This window comes from Poecilia reticulata, unplaced genomic scaffold (genome assembly GCF_904066995.2).
Source record: "Poecilia reticulata unplaced genomic scaffold, P_reticulata-male-v2 Scaffold_121, whole genome shotgun sequence".
NCBI lineage: Eukaryota > Metazoa > Chordata > Actinopteri > Cyprinodontiformes > Poeciliidae > Poecilia > Poecilia reticulata.
This window is the reverse complement of record NW_027675219.1, coordinates 921-9,845: the sequence shown is the minus strand read 5'-3', so window position 1 is coordinate 9,845 and position 8,925 is coordinate 921. Positions and strand designations below refer to the sequence as shown.

General features: G+C 37.4%; 1 long non-coding RNA gene across 1 annotated transcript; it reads left to right on the top strand.

The window, feature by feature from the left end:
* The first annotated feature begins 3,347 nt into the window (after nt 1-3,347).
* LOC145550624 (uncharacterized) lies at nt 3,348-8,654 on the top strand. The gene is made up of 3 exons (XR_014086494.1): nt 3,348-3,662; nt 6,893-7,452; nt 8,204-8,654. It is a non-coding gene; the product is annotated as an uncharacterized LOC145550624 (long non-coding RNA).
* Nucleotides 8,655-8,925: the final 271 nt, after the last annotated feature.

The window sequence follows — 8,925 nt, the reverse complement described above, 5'->3', positions numbered from 1 at the left end:
ATTTTTATTATTATTATTTTCCCAGATTTTTGGATATGTATGATTGCTACGGGATGTTTTATATTCACTTTAAAAACTGACAAATTTTTCTAAAATCATACTATAATCTATTAGAAGAAATGAGGTTGTGGGAATCTGTTAAATATCATCTACAGGCAGCAGGTCATCAGGAGTTATTTTGGCTTGATCTGGGTTTTTAATTTGAAATATTTCCTTAGGTCAGTTGGCCCAAAAAGTTAACAATGGCAAAGTTTAAACTTATGATTTTAATGACAACTTCATTTGCAAGGACCACGCCACAAAGATATATGATTAAAGATTTATTGATGAAGGGATGAATGATCTTGACGTGGTCATTCTGAGAATAATGGCGAGTTTGAGAAGTGAAGATTCTGCATGGGGGTTTGGTCTTCGGGAAACCTGTGTCCATTTTGTTTTATAGCCTTGGCTTTGCAGATTTATTTGCTTTGCTTTATTTTTAAAATTGAATGAGAAAAAAAATATGGATCTCCTGATGCTGGAAATCTTTGGGAATTTGTTCATTTAACTTGTTCATTTTGAGCTGAAGATTTGAACACAGAACCTCTTTGAAATATGATTAAAGTAAAAAAAATGTAGTTATTTAAAAATTGGAATAACTAGAAGAAGAATATTTTTTTGATTTTCTTACAGTTTGTCTGCAGACTGGATGAGTTTTAAACATATCTTTACAGTTTATATGTGGTTGTCCAACATGTTTCTGTATAAGTTTTAGAACTGATTAAAAGGAAGCCATCTTAAACAGCAGATGTTTTTAGACTTAAACTGCTGTCAGAATGCTGTAAAACCAAACATAGCTGTATATTGTACAACTATATAAAAGAGAAACACAATTTTTTAGTGAAAAAAACCTTAAGAGAATAATAAACCCAATTACTGTGCAGGATCTCATCTCATGTTTCCGTTTCTTTAATTAGATTTGTCTTATAAGCTTTACAAAGCAGAGCAAATCACCGATTTCACTGATTCTTTAACTGATGTTAGTGGATGTATGAATGCCTGTACTTCTCAATCTGCTGCTGAAGTGACTAAACAAATAAGATAAAACTTTACCTTTTCACAAGTTCTTGGATTAAATCACTGCTTTTATTGTGCAGAGGCAAACAGAGGTGAATAGATCTGATGTTGGGCTGAATTCCCATTACAACCTGTTGAGTTTTTCTGTCTTACTGCCCAAGAGTCCTGGTTTAGCAAAGGGATTGCACCAAAATGCTGAACTTCAATTGCCACCAATCCACTGACCCCTCAGTGTCACTGAATGTGCCTTAGATGTGCTACCCATGGACTTGCTTGGTTATTTTTTAACCTTTATGAACCTCAAGTGAATTATTCATTTGTTACTTTGAAGACAAATGGGTAGATACAAGCGGCCATTTCCTCCAGTGAAGCCGCCGCTAACCATTTACAAAGTAAGCTAACTGTTAACATGTCCCACTCGGTCATCAAGGGATCCTCAGCTTCATGGACTCAATCCTCAGTTTGATGGTAGATCACCTTAGTATATCCATAATTGATCTGCTGCCCGCTCCTGGCACGTTTTTTTATCCCTGACATATTTCAAGCAGGCTTTGAATAAGATTTCCGTAAAGTAACTTACTTTATAACAAACACAGCGATTTCAAACATGGCGCTCCTGCAGCCTACTCGTCCACTCTTGCCCATCATCAACAGGTCGGCGCCAAAGTAACAGGCCTCAGTCAACACAGAGATGATCTCTGTTGGATCCAGTGGCGATTCTAGACCTAATTTAGGGGGGCTTTAGCACCCCTGAATAGGGTTGCCATCCGTCCTGTAAAATACGGAGTCGTCCCATATTTGGCCTTTGAATGTGCATCCTGTAATGAACCGTACATGGTGGTCGGCCCACATGGGTTTGTCTATTTAGGGCCCAGGTAGGCCCCACGTAGGCTGTGGCCCTAGATGGGCAAACCCATGTGGGGCCACCATGGAGCCCACAGACAAACCTTTATGGGACCCATATATCAGCCCTCCTTTCCCCCACATGGGGCCCACCAAGGCATGCTGGCAGGGCTTAAGGGGTAAGCTTGCTATAACTTTGTGCAAAGGTTTATCACAGGACTTTAAGAGTCTCAGGGTAGCTTCCTATGTTAAAACTAAGCAAAATGAACATATTAAAAGTATTCACAACCTCATAAAAGTTTTGGCACCCTGGTCAATTTTGATGTTTATGAGGTCAGAAACAACAGACATTAGGTTGTTGTTGTTGTTGTGCTATTAGCTAGCTGCTAGCTAACTATTTTGCTAGCAACACAAGATAACTGAAAAGCTTCTTCCCTGTATCGTTAATGATATCAGTCATTCTTCAGCATTGCTTATGCAATAGGGGCAGATCGCTCGTCCAAAACGAATCAACTCCATAATCGATATATGTCAGATCTTCTATTTTCCTTTGCTGTATAATGTACATTGCATTTATTCCAGTGTTAGGCAAATGTATCTTGAAGGAGAATATCACTTAAATTCATTAAGAATTAATTTAGAATTTAAAAAAACTCATCCTGAATTACCATGATAGACATAATGTATGTAATAAAAGTGTCATTAATGAAGGGGAAAAAAGTCGATCCAGACTTTAAGTACGTTTAGGGTCTGGTGAGGATGCAATTAAATATTTTCCCAAAATATTCAATTAAAAAAAAAAACAGTTAAGCAAAATAAATTTGTAATCAAAACTTTTGGAATTGTAATTATTTCCTTTTTTTTTTTTTTTTTTTTTTACAAAAAGTTTTGTTTAAAAATTTTTTTAAAATTAAATAAGTAATTTTGTCTCGTGAACTTAAAATGTTATTTGCCAAACATAAACTTCTATTTGCACACACCAGAAATCTTTTTGTTGTAATTTTAGGCCCTGCCCATAATGTCATGTAAGAATCACAAGCAAAACTTTGAGTCACAAACAAAAACATAGAATAACAAGAAAAGATTCCTGACAATAAGTTTGTTTTCCAAATGATTTTTTCACTTCATGAGCAAAAATGTGTGATTTTAATATTTTAAAAAGTTTTTAAGCAAAACCCAGAAGGCTTTTCTCATGGTGACATGCATTAACAATTAATTTTTTTCTAAAAAGATATGCTGTACTGTTTCTAACTTTCCACAATAAATACAACAACCTGTATTAAGTTTATTCATTAAGTTAAGAGTACTATTTAATCCTGTATGTCCAAACCAACACGTATGTACGGGAAAGAAAGATACTACTTAGTGAGCTTAGTAGTAATAAAAATAAGTTGGTTATAAGAGAATTGTTTCAGAGTTAATCGGGAGATATAGTTTTTGATAGTATTTTTAATTTTCTTAGAAGAACGAGGAGGCTATGAGCTTCTTATCCATACTCCAACCTGGAAGGTGGCGGTAATGCACCTTAAAGTTGTTTGCCAACCGCCATAAAAAAGACGAAGAAGAAGACGAGAAACAAGATGGCGCATGGTTGTTTTGTTGAATTTTCGAGAGTTTGTATAAACGAGTTTATCAACAAGCATTTGACTGCTGTTGAAGAAACATTCACAGAGTTTAAAGAAATCATCAAGAGGAAGAGATGGATGATCAACGCAGACTGCTGGATTTCTCCCGGAAGCCCAAGATAATCTTATACCGAATAGGTAAGAAACACCAGCGTTTGGATTCAGGTTAAGGTTTGAATGTATGAAGCTTTCTGCATGAGGGTCATTTTAGTAACCGTTCCCCTCCTGTATAAATGTTTTTATATCAGATAAAAGAGCGCAAACATCACAACTACGCTGTGAGAATGGCTTATTTATGTAGAGAGAAAATAGAACCAGTTATCTTTCTTAGGGCTCTCCTCCTTTAACTGCTGAGACTTACTTTCATAAACAGGAGAAATATGAAAAACAATTCAGCAAAAGGCTAGTAAAGCAAGTGTTTCACGCAACATGGCTGGTGTCGCTGTAATAGACGCAGATTTTTTCCTGTAAACAGGATACAACAGGTTAAATAAAGAGGCAGACACAACTCCGTATTTCTAAAATCATCCTGGAATCTGTTCTGTTTGTTTCTATAATGAACAGTTTCTTTTTATCCTTCCACATAAAGGCACAGCTGGTCTTTATATGAACCTGTGGCCGACGGGTGCAAATGCGCGGCATCAGAGAAAACAAGCAAACAAAAAAAAGAGATTCAAAGAAATGTAATGCAGCAAATAAGAAGAAATGACGCAAACAAAAGGCAAATAAAATGTAGCAAACAGCAAATAAAATGCAACAAACAAAAAGAGACGCAAATTAAATGCAGCAAACAAAAGATGCAAACAAAAAGTGCTGAAAACGGAAGTGCTCCAGACCACTAGAGGGAGTCGAACAAAAAACAGCCTTCTCCAAATTTAGGGTCTGCATCCTTTAAAACGGGTGTTGAGAAACGCAGCAATGGCAGCAATTTTTTATTTATTTTTTGCTGTATTACACAAAATGATTTTTTACAATATTTTTCGGCGAGAATGTAGATGTATAGATCTCAAATATCTGCTAGGTGCATCAATAAATCACTTAATTGCAATATTGCTCCGACGTTTTCGGAGATGTCTGCTCCCGCTGCATTAACAGCCAGCTCCCCTCGCCAGCTGTCAGCTGACCGGGCGCTCCATGTTCGGTACACCGAGAGAGAACGCACGTCTCCCGGCAAATCGTTTTAAAAACTCCTGCTAGTTTTCCCCGATGAGTGGAGGTGGAACACAGATATTAAGCCAGGTAATAGTTGTAAAAAATTTGTTTCACTGAAGTATTTATTCCTGAACAAATGGGTTTTACTGATTAAAGTTAAGCCTTCAAACATAATAGTTTTATTTAACTGTAATGTCTTACTTCCTGAGATCTAGAGAGTATTTGAAAATGAATAATTTGCTTACATTCCTTGCTATAAATGTTTAAACATTTTAGAATCAAACAGATTTCTTTTTTAGTATGGAACAGCCTTTATCACAAAAGGTGAAGAATAATACAGAAAAAAACGAGTAAAAAACTAACTTCGAGTCCGTTTTTTTCCTTAGCACTCTGTGCTTCACGTTGTCACAGTTGCTAAGCAACATAACGCCGAGATGGAGGCTAGGCAGCTAGCTGAAGGCTACAGCTTCTCTCTTCTGGTCGTCCATATTTGTAGCCTTCGAAGGACCCGTCTTCCGCAGACCGGGTCGTTTCTCACATAGACATAATAAAAGGACAGACGCCTAATGGACCGCTCTCGTCTTATCAATACATATTATATAAATATAGACAGAAATAAATAATGATTAATACTGAATAATATTAAGCTATACATGTTTAGCGCGCACACACACACACACACAGGAAACCTTCAAAACAAAAACGGGAGATTTGGGAGGTATCTTACTTTGACAGAGTGAAGTTCATAATAGCCATTGCCATCTTTGTAAACTTTTCTGGTGAATGTTATAACGTGTAATATTATTTTTATAATGTTTCATTTCTATAATAGGCTCTTGTATCAGATATCTAAGTCAGTGTTAGAAAATAACTGAAACTTTTTAAAAAATAATCTCTGTTACCTTTCAGAGCGGGGACTGAACACCAAGTACTATAGCACTATACCAGCTAGCATTAGCTGATATTTCACTGGTGGACATATATACAGTAAAGTAATATTCTAATCACAAAATATACACAATATTTATGTCCATCTTACTTGCGAAACGTTGTCTGTCAAGCCCTCACGTCAATAGTCCGTCGATCTGATCAACAATATCCTGCGGTGCTGAGGCATCTTCTGCTGTTTTGGTCCAGCACAGCAGGAGGGTCTTTTGTTTGCGTCTCTTTTTTTGTTTGCTACATTTTATTTGCTTTTTGTTTCCGTCATCTCTTCTTGTTTGCTGTATTTCATTTGTTTGCGTCTCTTTTTTTGTTTGCATATTTTCTCTGTTGCTAAGAATTATCATTATTCTTAGCAGTAAAAAAAGATAAGACCTGGTGAAAGCCCAGTGCATGCTGGTCCTGTACCAGTCCCTAAACTTACAGAAAATGGACAAACTGTCAAGATTCTGGGTTCTTGGGTTAGGATTTTTTTTTTAAGTAAAGAAACAAAAAATTTCTTTACATGAAACATGAAACTGAACTCAAAGTTCAAAGTAATAAAAATAAAAAGTTAATCGCTTCAACATAGAAAATACTCGAAATAATACTAGAAAATAATTTTTAAACAATAACAATCATACCTACAGTGAATAAATTAATCAGAAATATTTAATTTGGTAATTTTCCAAATGTCAGCTGAATGTCTGCACTCTTGAATTTTCAGATGTGTTTGTTTGGTGATTTCTGTCTTAAATGATGAACGTCTGTGTCATGAAAACTGGTATAAGAGTGTGAGATCTGTCCAGGTACACGCAGAAAACGGAATAAAGGCCTGAGAGATAACAGCAAATCTTGTATGTTGATTTAATGATGATTAAGAGAAACAAGTATAAAATATAATACATCTGTAAAAGTAAGAACGTCTGTAATGCATAATCAACATATATGTACTGTCTTTTTGATAAGTTAGAATGTTATAATACATTAGAGAAATTTAGGTTTGTACCTTTGAGTTAATAATAACAGCTTGATTATTGTACAATGATCATTGATTATTAAAAATAAGAGATGTGAGGAAGAGTCATACTGAAGTAATAAGTTGATAAAGTAACACATTGATTATGTTTTGTGATGAATTACAATGACTGAATGAAGAGAGACTTAAGATTGTAAGAAACAGAATAAAACTGTGTGGTAATGAGTACACTGAGCAGGGTGGGGTTGCTGGGGGAACAGATGGCCAGAAACAGATGGCCAGTGGAAAATTGATTATGCTTTGTGATGAATTACAGATGGCCAGCGGAAAAAAGGGGAAGTACCGGAGAGTTGCTGTAATGAGGCATAAGTGAGTCATAAGGGAGGTGATGGTTGGGGAAGGTTGGGACTTTCCACAGACAGTGGGACGGCTCTAAAGTCACGTAGCCCTGCCCCGTAGACAGCCCTGGGTTGAGAGGGTATAAAAACCAGAGGATAGGGGAGGAAAGACGTTCTTCGTCCGCGGCGCAGAAGAGGAGCCAACAAGAGGAAGCAGGCTAAAGACCAGCAGAGGACCGCACCCCGGGACCAAGGGAAGCTCAAGACTTCACGCCGCCAAGAAGGGACGAGTTCCATCAGCCCCGACCCTGGTTCCTGATCCGACCAACTCCTCTGCCTCTACCCAACATTCTCAACTCTACTGCAGCAGACTTGGAGAAGAGACAGAGGTCATTTAAAGACAAAGATTCTGCACGTTAGAAGGATAACGAACAGTTCTGCTCTGCTTCTCTTCTGAAAGAGGACTTTGCTCTTCCGGGGCAAAGACTTTGGCCAAGGATATTTGAAGATTACAGCTGCCGAGACCAAGTGCCATTGGGTATGAGTTGACCTGCCTCTCCCCCAAAGTCTCGCTCAGTAGACTTAGTGACACAGGTTAGGGATAGGAATGAAGACAGGATGTGATTGATTTTAAATTGATTTTATTATATTCTTACCGATTTCATAATCTTTGGAAAATAAACCTGCTTGTCATTTGCCCCTGCTAAAGCTTGCTTAATAAAGTTATATTCTAAAATACTAATGAGAATTGTGGACAGTGAATTTAATTGTGTCATTTTTAATCAGTATTGGTTTTCCTGATTGTAGTAAAGAAAGCATACATGACTCTAGAGATGTGGTGACTTTGTGTTTTCCTCTGGTGAGTGTTGGAATAATGACCCTGGGACTTAAATCTAAGTCACTAAATCCAATCTAGCCGTTAACAAGTGCCGTTATTTTAGGGAAGGAGCTATCGTTAACAGGAGTGGTTGTAGGGGTTATGCAGTTGTGAGGGCTACTCAGCTGATTGTTCCTCAACTGAAAAGGGTCATAACGTCTGGATCGAAGGTAGTTAGAGCTAGACGAGTCCTTTCCGCTCCCAGTTTGACTAGATAATGCTCCATAAACTATCTTTAGGGTAATCTCCAAGTTATGGGGATTTTCCGGACCTGTTAGACAGAGAACTGGGCAGTAGCAAGTCCAGAGGAGTAGTGAGGCGTAGGCGGGGCTGACTACTAAAGGATAACAAACATCTGTTAATTACTTCAGTAACGTTAACAATTCCTCTTTTTTTCTGTTTTCCTCTCCAGATTGCCTGCAACATAACGTTTATGAGAACGAGATGTATAACCAGGAGAGGAGATCCAATCTGGACCAGGACGAGGTAGAACCTCTGCAGGTGAAACAAGAAAAAGAAGAGCCAGAAGATCAACATATAAAAGAAGAGCAGCAGGATCTAGAATATCAACAAATAAAAGTGGAAGAGAAAGAAGTTTACTCCAGTCAGGGTGAAGAACAGCTTGAATTAAAACAGGAGACTAATACCTGCATGGTGGTTCCTGTTTATGAACAAACAAACCAAACTGAATCAGAACCAAACAAGGAGCAGGTCATCTTCCAAGAAGCTGCTGAAGCTGAGAAGCAAAATCAGAAAAGAAGAAAACCTTTCTCCTGTGTGACCTGTAAAAAGCTTTTTGCTTGCAAATATTCTCTTGATGCTCATAAGAGGATTCACACAGGTGAAAAGCCATTTTCATGTGTGAACTGTGGAAAGAGTTTTGGTCAAAAATTAATTTAACTCGCACATGATGATTCACACAGGTGAAAAGCCGTTTTCATGTGTGACCTGTGGAAAAGTTTTAGTCGCAAATCTCGTTTAACACAGCACATGATGATTCACACAGGTGAAAAGCCGTTTTCATGTGTGACCTGTGGAAAAAGTTTTAGTCGCAAATCTCGTTTAACACAGCACATGATGATTCACACAGGTGAAAAGCCGTTTTCATGTGGACCTGTGGAAAAGTTTTGGTCA